The 22,680-nt window shown below is 47.4% G+C and overlaps 1 long non-coding RNA gene across 1 annotated transcript in view; it reads right to left on the bottom strand.

The window, feature by feature from the left end:
* Positions 1-21,442, bottom strand: part of LOC101936419 (uncharacterized) — a 52,658-nt gene extending 31,216 nt beyond the window's left edge. The window contains exon 1 of the long non-coding RNA XR_010600790.1: positions 21,217-21,442. This is a non-coding gene — a long non-coding RNA (uncharacterized LOC101936419). The remainder of the gene's footprint in view (positions 1-21,216) is intronic.
* Between the last annotated feature and the right edge of the window lie 1,238 nt (positions 21,443-22,680).

The following is a 22,680-nucleotide window of genomic DNA, read 5'->3' as shown; positions in this document are numbered from 1 at the left end:
TCCCCGAATCCCCGCCTCTTCCCCGGGCTCACCATTCCCCCTTCCTCCGCAAGCGCTGGAGGGAGACCTGGGAGTCGCAGGGGAAGCGCGGGGTCGGGGTGAGTAAGAGTCCGGCCTGGCCCCGAGCAGGCAGGACTCAGTCGGGTGGTAGGGAGAGGAGGGGGCGACCCGCGGGGCCAGGCGGCGGCTGTTGTTGTCCCCCTGGGCAGCGGGACTCGGGAGCAGCCGCTGCTGCAGCTCCCACTGCCGCGGGGGAGGAAGCAGCCATGGCGCTTGGCGGCTGCGGCGCCTCCGAACCCCCCGAGCCGGGGCCTGCTGCAGGGACCCAGCAGCGCGTACGCTGGGCCCAGCCCCTGGCCAGTCGCGTCTGGGCTGCTGCCCAGCTGGTGCTATCCCGCGGCGGAGGCATCGGCAGCCCAGCCCCGTTCGTTCCCCTGCGGGACGGGGGGGCTGGGGCCTGCTGCCCCCACTCCGGGGCCGCCGCGGGATAGCACCAGCTGGGCAGCCCAGACGCTGGCCAGGGGCTGGGCGCAGCGTACGCGCTGCTGGGTCCCCGCAGCAGGCCCCGGCTCGGGGGGTTCGGGGGCGCCAGAGCTGCAGCCGCGGAGCGCCATGGCCGCTTCCTGCCCCCGCGGCAGTGGGAGCTGCAGCAGCGGCTGCTCCCGAGTCCCGCTGGCCGGGGGTGAGAACAGCCGCCGCCTGGCCCCGCGGGCCGCCCCCCTCCTCACCCTACCACCCAACTGAGTCCTGCCTGCAAGGGACCAGGCCGGACTGTTACTCACCCCGGCCCCGCGCTTCCCCTGAGTCTCCCGGGCCTCCCTCCAGCGCTTGCGGAGGAAGGTTTTTTTTTTTTGGCCCCCCCCCCGCCCCGCCCCCCCCCCCCCCGCGTCACCCTCCCCTCCCCCCCACGTCCCGATATTTGTCTTGGGTGGTCTGGTCACCCTAGCATGAGCAGCATGCTCAAAATTTGTAACTGTCCTGCATTGCTGTATGAGATTGGTGCCAGGGCTGTGACATTAAAAAGGAAATCATCCCAAAGGAGGCAGAGAAATGTTTCTACTAAAAACGAGACGAAAGATGGTTGTGTAGTTAAACTCACACACAAACAGGAATCCTAGGTTCTATTCCTGGCTCTGTACCAGTGTGACTTTGGGCACATCAATTTAAGAGGGCTTGGTCCTGATTTTCAGAAGTGTTGAACATCTGTATCTCCAAATGAAGTTAAAAGGATCTATAGGTGTGTGATGGATCATTCCCTCCACACACCCCCAGGTACAATCTGGAACTGGGGTACCACTGAACCCTCTGTTTTATCAGCCTGGGCTCCCTCTGACACTGTGCTGCTGTGACAAGATGTAGACCGCTACCAGTCCTGCATTCCCACCAGCATTCCCACAGGCAGGGACACACCCAGCTGCAGTCACATGAAGGCTTCTCCTTGGCCACTCATGAACTAACAATAGAGAGGCTCCTCCACAGCCTAGGAGCCCAGAGCTGTACCATCCTGCCCTGGTCAAAAGCCTGACCAGTACAAATTTATTTCCCAGTCCACCCCTCCCTCGATGTGGAGAGGACCATGCACAAGCCTTTGTTAACTGAGCTGAGGTTTCCCACACACTTCAAGCAAACCACACTGTTTTAGGTAAAAAATATAAACTGGATTTATTAACTACGGAAAGGTAGATTTTAAGTGATTATAAGTAATAGCGTACAGGTCAAAGGAGATTACTGTAAGAAATAAAACACAAATGCAATCTAAGTTCTCTAAGATTTGAATTGAGCAGTGTCTCACCATTAGATAGTACAAACAATTCACCCAGCTCCCATACACAAGCAGGCGTCCTTCTTTTCTGCCTGGGACCAGCACTTCCCCCAGTTCAGTCTTTGTCCCTTAGGTGTTTTTACATGTTCTCTTGTGTGGGGCGTGAGGCCTTGTGGTGATGTCACTTCCCCCTTTTATAGTTTATTCCATATGGTGGGAACCCCTTTGTTCCAAGTAGAGTGACCAGACGTCCCGATAAAATCGGGACCATCCCGATTTTTAGGTGTTTGTCCCGATATTTGGCTCTGCCGGCAGTTTTTTTTTTTTTTTTTTTGCTGCGCCGGCAGCACTCCTCGGCTTTTTTTTTTTTTGCTCCACCGGCGGACCCTCCCACCTCCCCTGTGTCCCGATATTTTCTTCCTCTCATCTGGTCACCCTAGTCAAGTTCCCAGCCCAGTTTGTAGAAAAATACAGGTACCAACATGGAGTTCAGCATCATGTGATCTAGTCACAAGCCCTTGCATGTGCCGATGAGTTATGGCAGTCATTAGCCATAGGCTGACTGAAGCATCCCCAGGTGTGGATAAGCCTTTTCCATGGCCCATTGTCTATGTTGATGGGCCATGCAACTTGAACAGGAGTGATGTGCTGGCTAGACCGCATGTAAAGCTTTGTTACCCAGGTGCAAGCACATTTGAAATACAGATACAGAGTCCATATTCATAACTCCTTATACAAAAATGATACCCTCATAAAAGTAGGATAATCATATTAATTAAACCATAACTTTTCCATTGATACTTCACATGACCCATTTTGTACAAGATGCATCATAATTATGTCCTAATCATATCATAATCATACCCCTGTGTCACAGGGTGCTCAGACCCTTGGTGCCTCAAGCTGGGCACCCAAAATTAGTGGCCACATTTGAGAATGTTGAAACTCAATCTGTCAGTTTTCCTCTACTTCAATCGGGAGACGATCTACCTGCCCCACTATAGCATTGTGAGGTTTAATCCATGACCATGTGTTATATAATATATAACATTCATTAATTCTACAATACGTAATTATGTAACTTCTGTCCAGAATGAGCTTGAGGTGAAAGAGGAGAAGAACCCCGACAAACTTTGAAATATAATGGAAACTATTATGTTTGAAAGTGCCAAAGCACACATTATGAAAATTCAGTATCGGACCGCACCATGTTTAACTGAGGAGGTGTTTGTGCTGGCGGAAAAATGACACAGAGTGAAAGAGATCGGGATGGAAGAATGTAGGAGAGAATATAAGGAACTGAGCAGATACATTTGAAGGCAGACTAGATGAGAGAAGAACTATATAAGGGCAAAATGTATGTCACCTGGGAATTATAAAGAGAGTAATAATACAAAAGCTATGTTCACAGTGGTTGGACTTCTGACCAAAAGGTTTACCCTGAAAACAAACATAATAAAAGATCATGATGGCAGAGTCTTCACTGAGGGTTATGCTATTAAACACAGGTGGAGAGATTACTGTGCCAGTCTGTATGCCTCACCAAAGCCACTCATAATACAGGAAAACAGAAAAGAGTATGGAACTAGAGGCATCAACCCCGTCAGAGGAAGTGGTACATGTTTTTCTGAAAATGAAGCCTGGGAAAGCAGCAGCGGAGAGATAACGTGCCTGGAGAATTGTTAAAAGTGACTGGCAAATGTGGTACTGATCTTATGTACTAAATTTGTAAGGCTGTATGCATGACTGGAAATTGGCTGGAGGATCGGATAAAGGGAATTTTTCTGTCCTTATCAAATAAGGAAGACATAACAGGGTATTAACTATTGTACCATCTGTTTGATGTCGTACATGAGCAACGTTCTGCTCTATGTTATCCGAGATCACATGAAACAAAGGATAGAAGCAGATCTACCACCACAATAAGCTGGTTTCAGGAGGGCAGAGGCACTCATGACCAAATTGCAAATATCTGTCACATCATAGTAAAATGCAGAGATTACAGTCACCCATTGATCATGTGCTTCATTGATTACTCAAAAGCATTTGATACCATCCAACACCTCTGTCTTTGGAGGATACTGGGAGACATGGAGATTCCAAAGCACCTTATTGAACTCATTGCAAGTTTCTACCATCAACAACAGACCACGGTGCAAACAGCAGGATGCAACAGTGAGTGTTTTTTCACTGGGCAAGGTGTGAGGCAAGGGTTGGGTATATTTTGTCCCCAAGGCTCCTTAAGGTATACACAGAATTTATTATGGAACAGGACTTGGAAGGCTTAGACAAAGTAGAAGGAGCTGGGCTCTCCAATGGTGGATACCTCTTGAACGACCTCAGATATGCTGATGATACACCCACCCAAACCAATGCAACAAATGTTGGGGTCTCTAAAAACAATTAGTGAGGAATATGGACTATTCCTGAATGAGATGAAAATAAAATGCATGTACGTAGACATGGCTAACAAAAACTGGATGCAGGAGGATATCATAATTAACGGAGAGACTATAGATGAACTTAATTATCTGGGATCATATATCTGTAACCAAGGAGACTGGTCCAAAGAAATTGGAAAAAGACTTGAGATGGCTCGCTCATCTATGGCCTCCCTTAGGAAAATGTAGAAAAACAGTGGCATCTCAAAATGTACAAGGGTGCAATAAGTGAAAAGCCTAATTTTTTCCATAGTGATTTATGGTTGTGAATTATGTAACGTTAATGCTGCTGTCAAGAAGAAAATTGAAGCTTTTGAAATGTGTGCTAGTGAAGACTCTTGCATATGTCCTGGATGGGGGAAAAAAGATGAATGACAATATTAGAAATATTATGGGAGAGAAGTAGACTCTGATGTTGGAAATCAACAGATGCAAACTCAAGTACTTTGGTCATATTAGACATAGAGAAAGAAATACCCTGAAAAAGTTATTATGGAAGGAAAGGTGGAGGGTCATCATAATAGGGGATGACTTGCGAGGAGATGGATGGAGGGTGTGCAGCAGATCAGGGGAAGGTCAGCTGCTGAGTGCTTGAAGTTAGTGATGGATCATGGAGGCTTTTGAAAATTCTGCTATGGTGTCCCCAATATTCAGGTATGAATAAATGATTTTACTTACTTTATATGTAATGTATCAGAGGGGTAGCCGTGTTTAGTCTGGATCTGTAAAAGGTGACAAAGAGTCCTGTGGCACCTTATAGACTAACAGACGTATTGGAGCATAAGCTTTCGTGGGTGAATACCAGAAGTGAGTATTCACCCACGATTCGGGTATTCACCCACGAAAGCTTATGCTCCAATACGTCTGTTAGTCTATAAGGTGCCACAGGACTCTTTGTCACTTTATATGTAACGTGCTTTAAGATCCGTGGCTGGAAGGCACTATGGAAGTGCAAAGTGTGCATTTTATGAGAATGGTTAAACTGAAATGAGGATGTGAGTTGATATGCAAAACAGAACTCAGGGATGGTGCTAGAAAGTTTGTGGTTTATATTAGTCCTTCTCATAGAATCATGGGAGTGGAAGGGACCTCGAGAGGTCATCTAGTCCAGTCTCCTGCACCTTACAAAGGGAGCAAACCAGGTGATAGAATCCAAGGGGAAGGAAAAATATAACTCCCCACCAGTGAATGTGTGATGTCTAAACAAACACACTTAGTAGCTCATGAATAGGAACTATGGCAGTGGAATATATGTAACCATTCAGACTAGGTCAATTAGCAATGATCAGAAACCATGACCATGGGATCTGATTCTCCTCTGTCTTATGCTGGGGGTAAATCAGGAGTAACTCAGGGTCAATGGAGTTACACTGGTGAGAAACGTGTACAAGTGAAGGGAGAATCAGGAGCAGTGAATTCTGTGAGCACACAAAAACTAACTGGGTTGGGTTCGTAGAAGCGTTCGAAAACAAAGAGTGTCATTACTGTACAACACTCCATTCTTGGCCCTGCCTAACTGTTGTATTTGCACATGTATTGTAACACTGACAGGACGTAACACTCTGTTTGCTTAAGGTGAAGGCTCTAAATTCTCCCAGCTGCTTGTGCTGAATCACTCCATACTGCATTGTAACCCTGGGAAAATGCAGCCTGCCTTTGGATCTCCATTTCAGGTCCTTAGGGGTGCAGAGCTTTTCCTACTGCTGAGGGCACAGCACATTAACTCACAAGGCAGGGTGGTCTCATGGCTGGGGCACTGCAGAGCGAGTCAGAAGACGTGGGTTCTGATCTACTATGTGCTCTGGGGCAATCAGGTCACCTCTGTCCTTCTGTTTTTACCTTCCACCTCTTCTCTGCCTTGTTCATTTAGGCTTGGTCTACACTACCCCCCTAATTCGAACTAAGGTACGCAACTTCAGCTACGTGAATAACGTAGCTGAAGTCGAAGTACCTTAGTTCGAACTTACCTTGGTCCACACTCGGCAGGCAGGCTCCCCCGTCGACTCCGCGGTACTCCTCTCGCCGAGCTGGAGTACCGCAGTCGACGGCAAGCACTTCCGGGTTCGACTTATCGCGTCCAGACTAGACGCGATAAGTCGAACCCAGAACTTCGATTTCCAGCCGTCGAACTAGCTGGTAAGTGTAGCCAAGGCCTTAGACTGCATGCTTTTTGGGGCAGGGACTGTCTCTTTATCTGTAATTGCATAGGCACTAGCACAATGGGGCCCCAATCTCAGATGGAGCCTCTAAGAACTACTGGACCACAGATCAATAATAAACGTGTCCAACCTGACTCTTGCTTTCTTATGGCTCAGCCCTGCTCCCTTTGAAATCCACGGCAAAACTCCAGATCCGGCCCATTGTCTCCTATAGTTTGAAATATAAAAAGCTAGTTTTACATGTATGTATTCAGGTGTTATTCCTGTATTCTGACCTTCCTGTGGGAAAAACGAAATAGATTTTGCAGTTTGAAAGGGCATAGCTGTAAATTCCTCCCCTCCACCCCTTTGATTTCTTGGAACCATTAGCCTGATTTACAACCTAACCTCAATTATCCCTGACATTTTCAAGTTAAGACATTGACACCATGGTCACCTTTTCCAGTGGTGGGCAGTAGCTGCGTATACGATGCAAAATCTCTTTGGCCAATACTGGGTTATGAGCATGCCTTTGCAGAGACAGGCTTTGAAGCTTTAGTTCCTCTGAGATGTGAAAATGATTAGATCGAATGCCAGTTTGTGAAAAAGGTCTCGGAATCCTGCAGCAATGAAAGAGGGCTTCCTCTGAGCCGGTGTCTGATCCAGCAATGTAATAACCTGGGTTTCCACAGTTCAGCAGCTCAAGCAAATCAACAGAAAAGCCTTCCCAGACCAGCTTCTACCACACACAAGCCCAAACACATGTTGTGCTGAATCTGTTTGCTAGTTAAAGTTCTCATCTGCTCCACACCTCCTGAGGTAGATTCAAGCAGGGTTTATGCTATGGTGAAATCCCTGCTTCGTTGCTGGCAGCAGAAAGTCCACTGGGTGGGGAGGGAGGTGCAGTTAGCAATGCAAACTGTTGGTTTAGGCTTAGGCACCAGCCTAAACAGTTGGCAGGTGGGGTAGGGGTGTGGCTGGAACAGGCAAGGAGTGTGTTGATTCAGCCATTCCAGTCACTGGCTCCTGCCAGCTGTGTTGTTCTGGAGCTAATTAAAGCTGCCCCAGCTTGGTGGCAAATGCAAGGGAGAGTGGCCACATTATCGGTGTGGAAACCCACTGGAACCACAACTGGCCTTTCTGGCCTGGAGTAGGCAGGTGTCATTTACCCCTCCCTGAATCAGCTTTGCTGAATCTGGCCCTATGAGTTTATTGGTAAGCAAAAAAATTCCAGGCTCTCTGGCTGCTCACAGGTCTTTGGTCATGAAAAGATTCACTGCACAAAGAAAGCATCTGGTGCTGTCCTATGCTGGGTTCTGGGGCAGGCCAGAAACTGCGAGATCACAGTGAGTTGTGGCCCAGAATGGGTCATGCACAAGAGGCAGAGGAGAGCACTGTACGCCAAAAGGCTTTTGGGCTTTAACTCATGAAAATAGAGAACAGCATGGAAAAACCAGCCTGAGTGGGAAAACACCCAGCCAGTGTGTGCTGCAAGACTGAATTCAAGGCCAAAAAAGGCAAGAATGGGGTGGAGTCTAGTTAAATAAACAATAATTACACAGGGCTGGATTGTGGGACCGTTTCCATGAGGAGGAGGAGTTGCACACTGGGCCCCACGTTAAGTGACTTTTTCTATTGTATTTTTCTGTGCTTGGAGCTTAGTTCTGAAGACAGGCAGCTCTGCAGGAGATTTTGAAAGGTGGGAATTCCCTTCCTGTTGATTCATGCATGTAGTTGCAATGGTTTAAGGGTCTTACTTTTCCAGCTGAAGAGTTGTAAGTGTTATGCTGATGACTTAGTAATGGGGAGAAAGAGATTGAAATAAAACCCAAATGCAGGATAAAACCAAACAGAGCCATGTCTCGCATACAGAGGATTTACAAAAGACAACAGTGAGAAGGCTCTGGCCTTGGCTACACTGGCAATTCACAGCGCTGCACTTGCTGCGCTCAGGGGTGTGAAAAAACACCCCCCTGAGCGCAGCGAGTGCAGCGCTGTAAAGCGCCAGTGTAATCAGCGCCTGCAGCGCTGCACGCTCGCTCGCAGAGCTGCAAGCTACTCCCCTCGGCAGCGCTGTGAATCCGCGAGTGTAGCCAAGGCCTCTGACACCTGCAGCCTCTGGTCAGTATTTGAAATAATGGCCCAGGTCCTGCTCTGCAGCCGCCTTGCGCCAATGCAAAGCGACCCTAGAGCCAGCACAACCGGCCCCAGGAGCGTTAGTCCAGCATGAAATAAACACAGATCATTCAAGTATGAAAATGGGCAAATGTCAGACGTGAACTGCAAATAAAAAGCAACAGTCCGTGTACTACAGGAGGGTGGGTTGAACGGTGCCAATAACTCAGCTAAGCGGGGTTTCCATTGCCCAGGCTACTACAAAAAATTACCCATTATTTAATTTTTTTGCATCCTACAAATTTTTGGGTCATTGGTTTCTGACCTAAATCCATATTCAGACCCATCCCCCTAAATAAATGCTGGCTTTCATCGCTGTTGGGTGTCTGAATCAATGAGATTTTTGTGCCTAAATTTAGGCTACCATATTGAAAACACTGATCTTATTTGTGTGTGTGTGTTGGAAGTCCCTCTTGACTTGGTGCATGGGGATATCCAGGGCATATTGCTGATGTAAATGGAGAATCTTTAATTTGTAGGTCACCTTTACAATGATCTAATGCTTCAGAACTATGCTGTAGTTGCATTAAGGTACTCCAGATGCATTGCTTTTGGATTTCAAACTGTTGATGGCTGTATACAGGTGGTTGGAAAGAACTCAATTACTCCAGGATAGAGGAAGATAGAGAGGATGATAAGAAAACAGGTTCACACTTGTACAGGCTTCTGTGAGGAGGGGTAGTAGTCAGTTAGTCTCGCTACATAAGTGTTGCTTTTGATACCGCCCCAATTAGGAATTTTAATTCAGTGCCAACTTTCTTTGATCAAGCTGCTGTCTGTGTGAGACTCTTCTGTGCACAGGGGAATCATATTACCCCATTTCAGTTTCTCCAGGCATTTTCACACCACTTTTCCCTCTGCAGATGAAATTAAATACAATAATAAATGGCATTGCTATAGCATATGTACTACCTCCAGACATAAACTGTATTCAGAATTATTCCCCTAGTATGGGAAAAATAAACCAGTTGAAGAAATAATAATATCGAACATTTAAGTAGCTTCTTTGATCCCACAAGATCTCAAGGTGCTTTATAATGCTTGATCCTGAAGAAATTAAGCATGTGAGCAGTCCTGAATCCTGTGCATCAGGATCACAGGTCTGGGCCTCACATTTACAGGAATCACCTTCCACATCTGGGTGAAAACTGGCAACTCTTTAACATCACACGGGCATTCCACAGGCCACTTACATATTGGAAGTGGGGAATATAAGTAGGCAGAATGTAGTTGTGGTAATTGCCATTTAACCAAGCCAGCAGAGCTAACACCACTTCATTTGTGAAAAGTTGTCTAGGATCTTTAGGGCTTGATCCTGCACGCTCTCTGGCCCTGATCCAGCAAAGCACTTCAGCACATGCTTAATTTGAAATAAATGGGATTCTGCTTTTCTCTTCGGGTTCTTAGACCACGTCCACCACCGTGGTATCGGAGCACCTGTTCAAGTGTTTAAAATTAAGCTTGTCCTGAAATGCTTTGCTGGACGGGTTCTCGAGCACTCAGCGCCTTGAAAGATAAATCCCCCTATGACCACAGGTAGCAAAGGCCTTGTTTCTGAATCTCATCCAAAAGATGGATGCTAGCTAATAGATGCTTTGTAATCTAGTAATATGAGCACTTAGTGCTTTGAATATCCCCCAATGGTCGTTCTAATTATAATTCTTCTCTGTAAATTACAGGAAATGCCTGCTGGATTGACGTACCCAGAATCCTTAGCATGAAACTGAATATGTTTCTTTTAAGAGAGTGAAATCTAAAACATGTTGGGTTGTTAGCAGAAAACATTAAGGTCCCTATCGGTCATTACAAAATAAAATGAATACAGAAATCCTGCATGTATACAATACACCACAACTTGAGATGAGCTGCTGCACCTGTCCAATTATTTCAGTAAATTATATTGTTTCCTTGCAAGGGTGAGTGGCAACTGTCTGTATTACCTGCACAGTACAAAAACAGGAAAATAGATAATGCATAAAAATTCTACCTTTAACAGGGCCATAAGCCATGGAATGTTTCTCTGTTCTTACACAGTTTTCATGGAAAATTTTACTCTTAATTCCTAACCACCAGCCAATTTTCTTCTCCTGTCTCTCTCTGTAATTTGTAAACCGTACAGTACTGTTCCTTAATCGCTGTAACACAGTTTCCTGAATAGCCTGGCTCAGAGTTGGGTATTCAAATGCAAAAGAAAATGGAACAGTTTTACTTATCAGACATGAACAGTTCCTTTCATGGATTTTAATGGAGGCGTCTTTACTAAAACCTGCTTTCATAAGTATATTTCTGACTCTCAGATTTGCTCTCCTCTGGCAGCATAGCAAGCTCTTATAATCGAGGCTTCTGTAAATCAGATGACTCTCAGGTCATTTGATGCTTACAGCCTGAGTCTGTATAGTCACAAGAATGGAGGTTACAGAGTGTCCATTTAACCATGCAAAATGAATTACCGATGAAACTTCTAAAACATCCAGGTATGGACGGGAGAGGAGTGTTCATAGGCTCTGAAAAAGGAAATTTGTCTTGTTCTTTTTAAATCCGTTGCTCATGGAGTTGCTGAGTGTGATACAGGGTGTATCAGTATGAAGAGTTATACCATCCACAACTAATATCAGTAATGGTTCATTCTGGCTACTTGTTACTGGATGCTACGTATTAATTATTATTGTATTCTTTGTATTAGTCACATACTGAAGCCCCAACCACGTGTGGGACCCCACTTTGCTAGTGGCCATAGGTTCAGAAGTTTTAAAACCAAAAGGAACCATTATTCTCTAGTCTGCCCTCTTGCATAACACAGGCCAGAGCATTTCACCCAGTAATTCCTGTCAGGCTAAAGCAGATCTCTTAAAAAGTGATCCAGTCTTGATTTAAAGTCTCCGAGTGATGGAGAATCTACCACAGCCCTTGCTAAGCTCTTCCAATAATTAGTTACTCTATTTTAAAAAAAATCACCGTATTTCCAGTTTGAATCTGTCTAGTTTCAGCTTTCAGCCATTGGATCTTGCTATGTCTTTGTCTGCTAGATTAAAGAGCCCTCTAGTATCAGACAGTCCCCATGCCATAGAGTTTACAGTCTAAATGGACAAGGCAGACAAAGGGTGGAAACCTGGACATATTTTCCCAGTTTGACAGATGGAAAACTGAGAAACGAGTATTTCATTTTGACCTGTCTTATAACATGTCAGAACAGTTAAGCTAAAACAATGAGTTTTGACCTTATTGAAATGAAATCTTTCAAGAAGGTTGTCTTGATGTTTCCAAAATGAAATATTTCTGACTATTTATTTTGCAGTAAATTTCTAAGTGTTGACTTTTCAGTACAATTCAGGGGGAAAAGAAATTTTGAAATGTAAGAAATGCCAGCAGAATAGAAATTCCATTTCCTGGCTAGCTATTGCTACTCTCATTTCAATCTTCATTTCATAACTGCCAGGGTAGAAAAATTGAAGTGGCCGTGATTGAAACCTAGCATGGACCCTAGTTTTTTTTCTATGCATACAGTGGAAATATCAAATTCTGTTACTCTGTGACAGATACAGAAAAAAGACCAACATTAGAACATCTCACAGACATGATGGTAAGTCTTTGAGCATCATCAGTGGTCTCTCTTTTTCTATTAAAAGTATAATACAGAAACATTAATTAAAGGTAACGTTAGCTAAGGGCAGATTTGTCATATCAAATACTGTCTGACTACTCATTTCTTCATTCACAAACTGACTGGTCCATAAATATTTCATTGGTGGCTCCTACAATAAGTTGTCAGTTCCAACAAGTGGCAGAATTTAGCCCCAGGAGTTCTGTGTGTTGGCATCGGAGTGCCTCTACCGTCACAGTGGCAGCATGTGCAATAGAGCTTGTTATGGGAAGTTATTTAAGGCTGGTTCTGTATTTGCTAGCCAAGTGCAGGCTCACACAGTTGCTGTGCACGTCAAAAGAAGGACAGTCCATCTGGCCATACTGAAATTAGGCCTCACATAATCCCAGGCAGATGCATATTTAGATTTTTATTTCTTGGTGGGTGCAATGGTATGTCTGGTGTATAGACAGTCCATTTATTTGGGGGGGGGGGGAGGGGGAACAAATGCCCAGGCCAAATCAGCTACAGGAGAATGGCACCTATAAGCTTATTTGCTACTTTGAATGTATCATTTGGAGGATAAGGTGACAAACTTCACAGTTTAAGGCTGATTTTAGGTCCTGATCCTTCAGCAGGATAAACAAACACAATTTCTCTGTATTTCTTGTCTGGTAGCAGCCTGTTTACTCACCACTTCTGATGTGCAGTTAGGCAACACAACCGTGAAAAGTTAATTCCACGTTGCACAGCCCCGGACAAGCTCTCCATGCACACTGAAGAACCCAGCCTGCTATTGTCTGTGGAATGGTGAAAGGTGAGTGCTGCAGGAGAGTGTGTGTGAGAGGCAGAGTGATGATGTCCCATAAGTTAGATACCAAGGCTGATTGTTAAGCAGCTATTTGGGAGTCTAGCAGTTACTTCATCCGCAGACCAGGAATACCTGCTCCTCTCAAGTGGTTATTTCTTGTGGAGGTCTGCAGCTTGGGGAATGCCATATCCTTTTATGTGTCATAATAATTTCCAGATCAGGGACCTAGTGCACACAGGAGTCCTCATCTCATTCTCAGCTGGTAGACACAGGCTGCTGAACCTGTTCCAGGAGACTCGGGGCAGCATGGGGGAAGGCCTGGTCCAAGGCGTAGATCTAGCTGTTCTGACTAATGCAGGTGGATCACCAATCTGATAGCTTTGCAGGGGCCACCGGCACTGCTTGCACTGGCTCTGAACCTCCTCTATACCTGCTGAAATAATTAAACCCATTGCTTGGCTCCTCAGCTCCAAACCAGGGTCCCTGGCGGGTGCATGGTTAGCGGACAGTCTGAGCTAGGCCTGTAGCAGTGGTTTTGGTTTTTCAGGGAGTCTTATCAATTTGCTAGATGGCATTTCTACAGCATTGCCAACTCCTGTGATTTTATCGCAAGTCTAGCAATTTTGGGGGTGCTTTTTAACCTGTCTCATGAAAACGTGACAAAAGGTGCCAACTCATGAATTTCCCCCTATTCAAAATGGCCACCATCTCTTATTACTGTCAATGGGGCTGAAGCCAGCAAGATGGCTGCCATTTCCCTACAGTTTATCTGGACGTAGGAATGGGGTGGCCCTTAATAAAGGTGGCTGACACTTCCGACTGTTTTCATTGCCATTGAGGCCACGCCTACAGGCAAAATGGCTGCCACTCTATGGTTTAGGGCCAGGACTCAGGGACTGTGAAGAACAGCAGGCACCAGAAGTGAGGAGAATGGGAGTGGAGAAGAGGCAGATTTAGAGGTTGCAGGGGAATGGGGTGCTGGAGGATGTTTGGCAGGAGAGAGGCTGAGGGGGGTGCAGAGGTAGTGATGGGGGTACAGGGCCGGCTCCAGGCACCAGCGTAGCAAGCAGGTGCCTGGGGTGGCCAATGAAGAGCGGGGCGGCACATCCGACCGTTCGGTGGCAATTCGGCAGAGGGGCCGTCACTCCCTCTCGGAGCGAAGGACCTGCTGCCGAATTGCCGCCGATCGCCATCGCAGCTTTTTTTTTTTTTTTTTTTGCTGCTTAGGGCGGCAAAAACGCTAGAGCCAGCCCTGTGGGGGTAGGAGGTGGAGGAGATCGGATGTCAGCTCCCCCAGCCTGGGGGTAGTAGTGGGTCATGGGAGTCCCCACTGAGCAGCTGGGGAAGGCAGTGCTTCCAGCATTCATGAACTGATGGCAAGTCACAGGATTTTGACACCTGCAGGAAGCGTTCTCTTTTCTCCAATCCTGTGATTTTCAGGATTGGGCAAGAATCTGTGTGCAAGAGCCTCGGGGCTAAGGACACAGATAGTCCAAGGCCCCGGACCCAACAGTAACACTTCTCTGCCTCCCTTTGCTTTGGGACGTCTCTATTTGGGATCCAAGCAGAGGGGAAGCTGCAGGGGGCAAGAGTAGGAACTGGTGTTGCTGCATCTGGGGAAGGGGAGAAGCCCTGGCAGGCAGCACGACAAGAGAGGGCGGGAGTCAAGACAGTAATAGGAAATGGATGGCCATTCCCCTGTTTAGGGGTGGGGAGAGAGTAAGTGGAATCTCTGTTTGAGTGCCAGGGAGAGTCATGCATTTCGTGTGCTCTAAAGCTTGACTTTTCAGTCTGAAGTGATCACACACACTGGCAGAGGAGTAAAGGGGATTTAAAGAGTCAAAAGCCGGACCAAAAAAAAACATGGTTTGATGATGTTTTTAAAAACTTGTGATTTGTGGGGCCAGTCTTATGACTTTTTAGGAGCTGACTGATGAGTTTTGATCTCTTGAGGCTGGCAATATTGTTTCTACCACTTGGAGAGAGAAGTTAGACTTACAGGACAGTAACTGCCAGGATCACTTTTCTTAAGTTGAACCGCTTGGTAATAGTGACCATAATATAATGGGGGGAAATATCAAAGCAGCCCACCACAGTAACATTTAACTTCAGAAAGGGGAACCACACAAGAATGAGGAAGCTATTTAAATGGATATGAAAAGGAACAGTCAGAAGAGTGAAATGCCTGCAAGCTGCATGGAAGCTCTTTTAAAACCACCATAACAGATTAAATGTATACTCCAAATACAAAAAATTAGTAAAAGGACCAAAAAAATGCCACCATGGTGAAATAATAGCGTAAAAGAGGCGGTCAGCAGCAAAAAGGCATCCTTTAAAAATTGGAAGTCAAATCCTACTACCAAAAATAGAAAGGAACATAAACTCTGGCAAGTCAAGTGTAATTAGGCAGGCTAAAAAAGAATTTGAAGAGCAACTAGCTAACAAGTCAAAATATAACAGCAAGGTTTTTTTAAGTACATCAGAAGCAGGAAGCCTGCCACACAATCAGTGGGGCCACTGGATGATTGATGTGCTAAAGGAGCACTCAGGGAAGACATGGCCATTGCAGAGAAGCTAAATGAATTCTTTACATCGGTCTTCATGGCTGAGGATGTGAGGGAGATTCCCACACCTGAGCCATTCCTTTTAGGTGACAAATCTGAGGAACTGTCCTAGACTGAGGTGTCAGTAGAGGAGGTTTTGGAACAAAAAAATTTAACAGTAATGTCACCAGGACCAGATGATATTCCCGCAAGACTCTTGGGTGCCGGAACTATACATGCAGGGGTTCTGCTGCACCCCATGGCTTGAATTGGTTTTCATTATATACATGGTTTACATTTGGTCCAATGGTTCTTACCTCCCCCCCCACTATAAAAATTGTTCCAACACCTCTGCCCAAGAGTTCTGAAGGAACTCAATTATGAAATTGCAGAGCTACTAACTGTGGTATGTGACCTCTCATTTAAATCAGGTTCTGTGCAGATGACTGTAGGATAGCTAATGCGATGCCACTTTTTTAATAAAAAGGCTCCAGAGGCAATCCTGGCAATTACAGGCTGGCGAGCCTAACTTCAGTACTAGGCACATTGGTTGAAACTATAGTAAAGAACAGAATTATCAGACATGTAGATGAACACGATTTGTTGAGTCAAAAGGGAAATTGTGCCTCACCAATCTGTTAGAATTCTTGGGGGGAGGGGGAACAAGCATGTGGACCCAGGGGATCCAGGAGATATAGTGTACTTAGGTTTTCAGAAAGCCTTTGACGAGGTCCTTCACAAACAGGGCCAGCTCCAGGCACCAGACGAGAAAGCACGTGTCTGGGGTGGCACATTGTAAGGGGCGGCATTCTGGCCAATCTTGGGGCGGCACATTCCAACCACCCTGCCGTGGTTCTTTTTTTTTGCTTTGGCAGCCTGGTCTACAGCTCTGGAGCCCCCGGCCGGTTCCCCGCGCTCCGCCAGTCCCAGCCCAGCCCTGCAAGGGCATGGACCCTGGCCCAGGGGGGCAGGAACTAGCGAGCCCCGCCGCTCACCGTGCCGCTGGGCTCCCCGGGATGGGCCACTCCCCGCCGCCTGCACCGGCCTCCGCCTCCCGCGCCGCTCTGAGCCCAGCCCAGCCGAGCCACCTTTAAAGGAGCAGCTGAGCCAGCACCTCCTGCAACCCCTGGGGGCTCCGCCTGCCCGGCCAGGAGAGGCACCCCAAGGCCGGAGGGGGGATCCCCTCTCGCCCAGCTGCGAGGTGCCGCCCTTCACCCCCCTGCGAGCCGCCTTGACTGCCCTCCACGCGCTCCCTGTGGCTGCTGTTTTTTTTTGCTTCGGCAGTCCAACCGCCCTTTTTTTTTTTTTTTTTTGCTTGGGGTGGCAAAAAAGCTAGAGCCGGCCCTGCTCACAAAAGGCTCCTAAGCAAAGTAAACTGTCATGGGATAAGAGGGAAGGTGCTCTCATGGATCAGTAACTGGTTAAAAGATAGGAAAGAAAGGGTAGAAATAAATGGTCAGTTTTCAGAATGGTAAATTGTGGTGTTCCCCAGGGATCTGTACTGGGAGCAGGGCTGTTCAACATATTCATAAATGATCAGGGAAAAGGGATGAACAGTGTGGTGGCAAGGTTTGCAGATACAATATTAGTCAAGATAGTTAAGTCCAAAGCAGACTGCGAAGAGTTACAAAGGGCTTTCACAAAACTGGGTGACTGGGCAAGAAAATGGCAAATAAAATTCAATGTTGATAAATGCAAGGTAATGCATTTTGGAAAACATAATCCCAGCTATAAATACAAAATGATGGGGTCTACATTATCTGTTGCCAAGAGATCTTGGAGTAATTATGGATAGTTCTCTGAAAACCTTCGCTCCATGTGCAGTAGCAGTAAAAAAAACGAACAGAATGTTAGGAACCCTTAGGAAAGGGATAGATTATAAAACAGTAAATATCATAATGTCACTATCTAAATCCATGGTATGCCCACAGCTCCAATACGGTGTGCAGTTCTGGTTGCCACATCTCAGAAAAATATATCAGAAATGGAAAAGGTATAGAGAAAGTCAACAAAAATGATTAAGTGTATGGAACAGCTTCCATATGAGGAGAGATTAAAAAAACTCGCACTGTTCAGCTTGGAAAAGAGGGGAGGTGAGACAGGTCTATAAAATCATGAATGGTGTGGAGAAAGTGACTAGGGAAGTGTTATTTACCCCTTCACAGAGCACAGGTCACCAAATGAAATTAATAGGCAGCAGGTTTAAAACAAACAAAAGGAAGTACTTCCACATAACACAGAGTCAACCTGTGGAACTTGTTGCCAGGGGATATGGTGAAGGCCAAAATTATAACGGGATTCAAAAAAGAATTAGGTAAGTTCCTGGAGGATAGGTCCATCAAAGACTTTTAGCCAAGATGGTGAGGGATGCAAATCCCATGCTCTGGGTGTCCCTAAGCCTCTGACAACCAGATGCTGAGATTGGATGACAGGTGATGGATGACTCTGATAATTGCCCTGTTCTGTTCATTGCCTTTGAAGCATCTGGCACTAGCCACTGTCAGAAGACAGGATACTGGGCTAGATGGACAATTGGTCTGATCCAGTATGGCCGTTCTTATGCTCATTCTTATGTCCTTATGTTCTTTCCTTCTGTGAAGATTAGTACTAGATTTGCTTGTCTCCAGTCTCCCAGGACCAACGCAGTGTTCCACAGCTCTTTTGAAAATAACTAATTCTTTTAATACACTTTATTAAAGAGTGAACCACATCTGAATAGAGAGATGGGCCTATGGACCATCTTCTTTCACATTCATAATTGCTCAGAGCACCTTTCCTCCAATTCACATAACAGCCCTGTGGAAACTACAGCAATGGAAAAGTAATATTGGGAAAGCAATGTATTTTTAGCTGCCTTTTATTGGCAATTAGTGGATGGAAACCAGGAGGTGAGCCAGGACCACATGACCAGCCAGCTATTCACAGACCTCCAGCAAGTGTTCTGGTCATGCACCACAGTTTGAGAACATCTACTTTAGGGCCCGATAATCTCTTAAAGACACAGACCTCCACTGGGCGTGGGCCAGAGATGCACAGTCCCATGGGAAGCTTCATAAAGGATTATGTCTTAGGCAGGCATAAAGTTCCCGGGAGCTCCCTAGTGCACTATAATTGTGTTAATCTCTTCCGGCCTGCTGAGCCATCCTATAGCCAGATATGTATTTTGAGTATCTGGCTGCTTTTATCTCCAGGAGAGCCTGTCGCCCAGGGCAGGGCTGGATTAACTTTTTGTGGGCCCGGCACCAAACATATTTGTGGGCCCCCATTGGGGAAATAGGGCATGTGATGGGGGACGGTCCACAGAGCGAGGGGCCGGTTAGGGGCAATGAGACGCAGCACAGCAGGAGTGGCCCCACTCAGCCCAGCACAAGGGCACTGTTTACAAACGCCAAACTGCTAGACGCACACTGGCCCGCCCAGCCCTGCGCTGTCAGCGTGCCCCTTCCACACTGCCCCCGGGTTCAGTGCCCTGCCCTTATGCCAGTGCCCCCTCACCCAGAGACTTCCCCCACAGATCCCTATGCCCAGCACCCCTGCCTAAAGACCCCTCCCGCTGACATCCCACCACAACTGCACAGCACCGTGCCACACCATACCCCCTGCCCAGCTCCCCCACCCACAGATCCCCTACTGTCCAGCACCCTCTTCACAGTCCCACCATCACAGCTGTACAGTGCACCATATTCCAGAGGGAATTCTGCATCAAATTCTGTGCATAATATTTTAAAATTCTGATTTTTTTTATAATAAATAAATGTGGAAGTTCCACCATGGCAGTGGGGAGCACAGGCCACTGGCTACATGGAGGTGGGAGATCACCCTGCAGCCTCCCCGTGGGACAGGGACTGGGCAGTGAGACTGAACTTGACCCTGACACAGCACAAGGGCCAGGTCTGCCACAGAAACACCCTGGGGCCCTGCCCCTTTTGTGCCAGACTCACCAGATGTGGGCAGGGAGGCTCAGCCCAGCAGCAGGATCCAAGTGCAGTGGAACTTAGTGTGGGGGTATCCGGATGGGGGTAAGAGGGTTCAGTGGGGGGAAGTCTGGGTGCAGGCAGCTCAGTGGGGGATCTGGATGCACAGGGAGGTGCCAGGTGCAGGGCAATGGGAGTCTGCAGGGGGGACCAAGTGAAAGTGGTTGGAGCTCAGCGGCGGGGGGGAGTCTGTGTGCAGGGGAGGTGGGGTTGTTGTACTTAAAGTACTGCACAGGATCTTTTCAGGGGGAATAAGGCAAACGCCACATTCATTGGTAATACATGCATCAATCAACACTGTATCATATGCATATGATCTATATTACACTCCTGCACTCACATACACACATACACACACACAAACACACTCCGTCTTGTTGTTGTTACCAACTAGTTGCTCCCCTTAACTTCACTGGCCAGGTGAGTTAGATAGGGGAGGGGTGGAGCTGGGCTTCTGCGGATCTGGATCAATGCTCTGATGTTGACAAGACCCAGGGTCCTCTGCAAGACACCTCACATTTATAGCAGCTTCCCTCTCATGCAAATCTATATCAGATTCAAAATCTGTGTCCATTGGTCCTTTGTGCTACATCCTTCTGGGTGTTGTCCCAATACTGTTCAAAGAGGGTGTTTCCAAAAGAAGGTGCTTGATTCTAACCCCCCCCCCCCCCCCCCCCCCCGCCCCAGGCCATCAATATGTCTGCTCTTCTTTAGTGAGCCGCTTGACAAGTTTGATTGTCCTTGGGTCTGGCTTCCATCCCCTGTCCAACTAGCTGTCTGGAGGTGCTGCCTTCCATGCCTTGCTCATTCACACCTCATTCATTCAACATGCCATTGATTAAGAGAGTGTGGGGAGGGGGAATCTTATTCTACTCCTAGCAAAAAGACATTTTTCTTCTACTTTAACTATCCTTAGGGGCTATAACACTATACCAAGGCTTAACACAAAGTTTTCTATAAGTTTTTCTACATAGGGATCTGATACAAAGTTCCTATATCAAAGGATTTGATACAAAGTTGTATGAAAATAGCTTAATACAGGGTTATAAGAAGAGGCATAATACAAAGTCATATGAAAGTTAGAAGTTATATATGGATAGGCTTAATACAAGGTTATATAGAGAGGCATAATACAAAGTCATATGAAAGTTATGTGAAGATGCTTAATACAGCGATTTATCTACAGGGTTCATTTGGGTGGGGGTCTAGGTATAGGTGGTTGGGGCTCAGTGGGGAGGGTGTCTGGGGGGGCTCTTCGGGGTGGTACAGATGCAGGGGAGGTGGGGCTTGTCAGGGTTAGGGTTTGATGGACTTGCTTAACAGGGGAGCCCCAGCTGCTGCCAAGGGGATCCGCATGCTGGGCCCCCGTTTCCCCTATCCAGGGATTGGTAACCTTTGGCATGTGGCCCACCAGGGTAAGCCCCCTGGCGGGCCGGGCCGGTTTGTTTACTTGCTGCGTCCGTATGTTCGGGCAATTGCGGCTCCCACTGGCCGTGGTTTGCCGCTCCAGGCCAATGGGGGCTGCGAGAAGCCGCAGCCAGCACATCCCTCATCCTGCAGCCCCCAATTTGCCTGGAGCCGCGATCGGCCGAACCTGCGGATGCAGCAGGTAAACAAACTGGCCCGGTCCACCAGGGGGCTTATCCTGCCGGGCCGTGGGCCGAAGGTTGCTGATCCCTGCCCTATCCCCTTCTCTTCCCCATCCCATGCCCCTTCCCCACCACTCCATCTCCTCCCCATCCCACCCCCTTCCTTCCCCCCCTGCTCTGCCTGCCCCACCATGGGCACTCACTGTTGTACAAGATGAAGGATGGCTCCCAGCACACAGAAGGGAGCTCAACCAGCACTAGGACCCAGAAGGTGGTGTCCAGCTGCAAAGTCCCGGGAGCTGAGCAGCACCTTCTTTGTTCAGCCTGGCTGTGCAGCTCTGCAGTCAGAGTAGGTCTGGTCGTTCCACCCCGCTCCCCAAGGCCCTACCCCCGCCTCTTCTCTGCCTCCTCTCCCCAGGTGAGCATGCTGCGGCTGTGCTCCTCCCCTACCCTCCTGCCAGCAAACAGCTGATCGGCAAACAGCTGATTGGTGGCAGGGAGGGGGAGGGCGGGAACGGAGCAAGTTGTGAGACGAGGAGGGGAGGGGGAGCTTGGCTGTCCTACTGCAGCAGGAGCCTCAGTGCCAGGAGCACCAGGCTTCTGCCCCCCACAGGAGAGAGCAGGGGGCAGAGAAGACTGGGCCTGGTCAGGGCCCCCCTGGAGTGTGGGCCCAGCTCCATGGTGCCAGTGGCTCCATGGTAAATCCGCTACTGGCCCAGAGTGCACTGCCATGTATAGTGTTCCCTTGGGAGACTGTGATGTGATTGGAATGAGCTTGATTTTGTTCACATTGCCTGGAAATCAGCACTGGTAGCTTGGAAATATTGGACTGACCAAAGGGTAAGAGGATGTCTCTCACCTCTTTCTTCATAGCTCCTCCCTGAGGCAAGGCACATAGAGCAGGTCTCAGCAGAGAGAACGACTGGAATCCACCTAAACATTCATGTTAGACGATGAATGATAGTTTTATCTGATTATACATCCATGGGTTCTGGCAAAATTAAGGGGTTCCCCCCCCTGTGTCTGATTTACATAATACACTGCACATGCTACACCACTGGCATTGAGTATAAAGTGATAGTGCTATTTTCTCTAAGTGATAATAGTACCATCAAAGGCCACATCCTCATGTCCTTCCTAAGGACTGGATCATTCTCTCTAGGGGTGAAACCTACCTTTTAGGTAAAAATAAACTCTGTGAGGTTGCTCTCATGGAGTTTCCTCCAGGATCTCCCATTCAAAAGGTGGGTTTTGCTTTCCTCATTTGTTTTCCTGGAAGAAGCAACATAGCTGGCTCCCGAAACTCGCTGATCCCCCCACCAAAGTCCAAACAGATGTCAGAGTGTCTATCCAAGCTCAGGGTCATCCATGTGCATACCCTATACCACTGCACTAGTTCCCATGTGTCCTGCAGCTCCTCCAAACCCCTGGCTGGCTTCCAGGCCTTTTTCCATGAGTGAATGTCCCTCCAAAGGATGTTTTCATTGCACAAAGGTCTGGTGTATCACCTCAGTGGTTAAGTTCTCACTGGGTGGTGCTGCTGGTGAGAAATATGCATCCTCCTGACCCTTCCATGGACCTGCAGAGAGAGCTCAGTTCTGTGTTTGGGGAAAGGAAGGGCAACAATCCCATAGAAGCACCCGTCTATGAAGGAGTGATGGCTTTCA

Source organism: Chrysemys picta, chromosome 4 (genome assembly GCF_011386835.1).
Source record: "Chrysemys picta bellii isolate R12L10 chromosome 4, ASM1138683v2, whole genome shotgun sequence".
Taxonomy (NCBI): Eukaryota; Metazoa; Chordata; order Testudines; family Emydidae; genus Chrysemys; species Chrysemys picta.
This window is presented reverse-complemented; position numbering and strand designations above follow the sequence as displayed.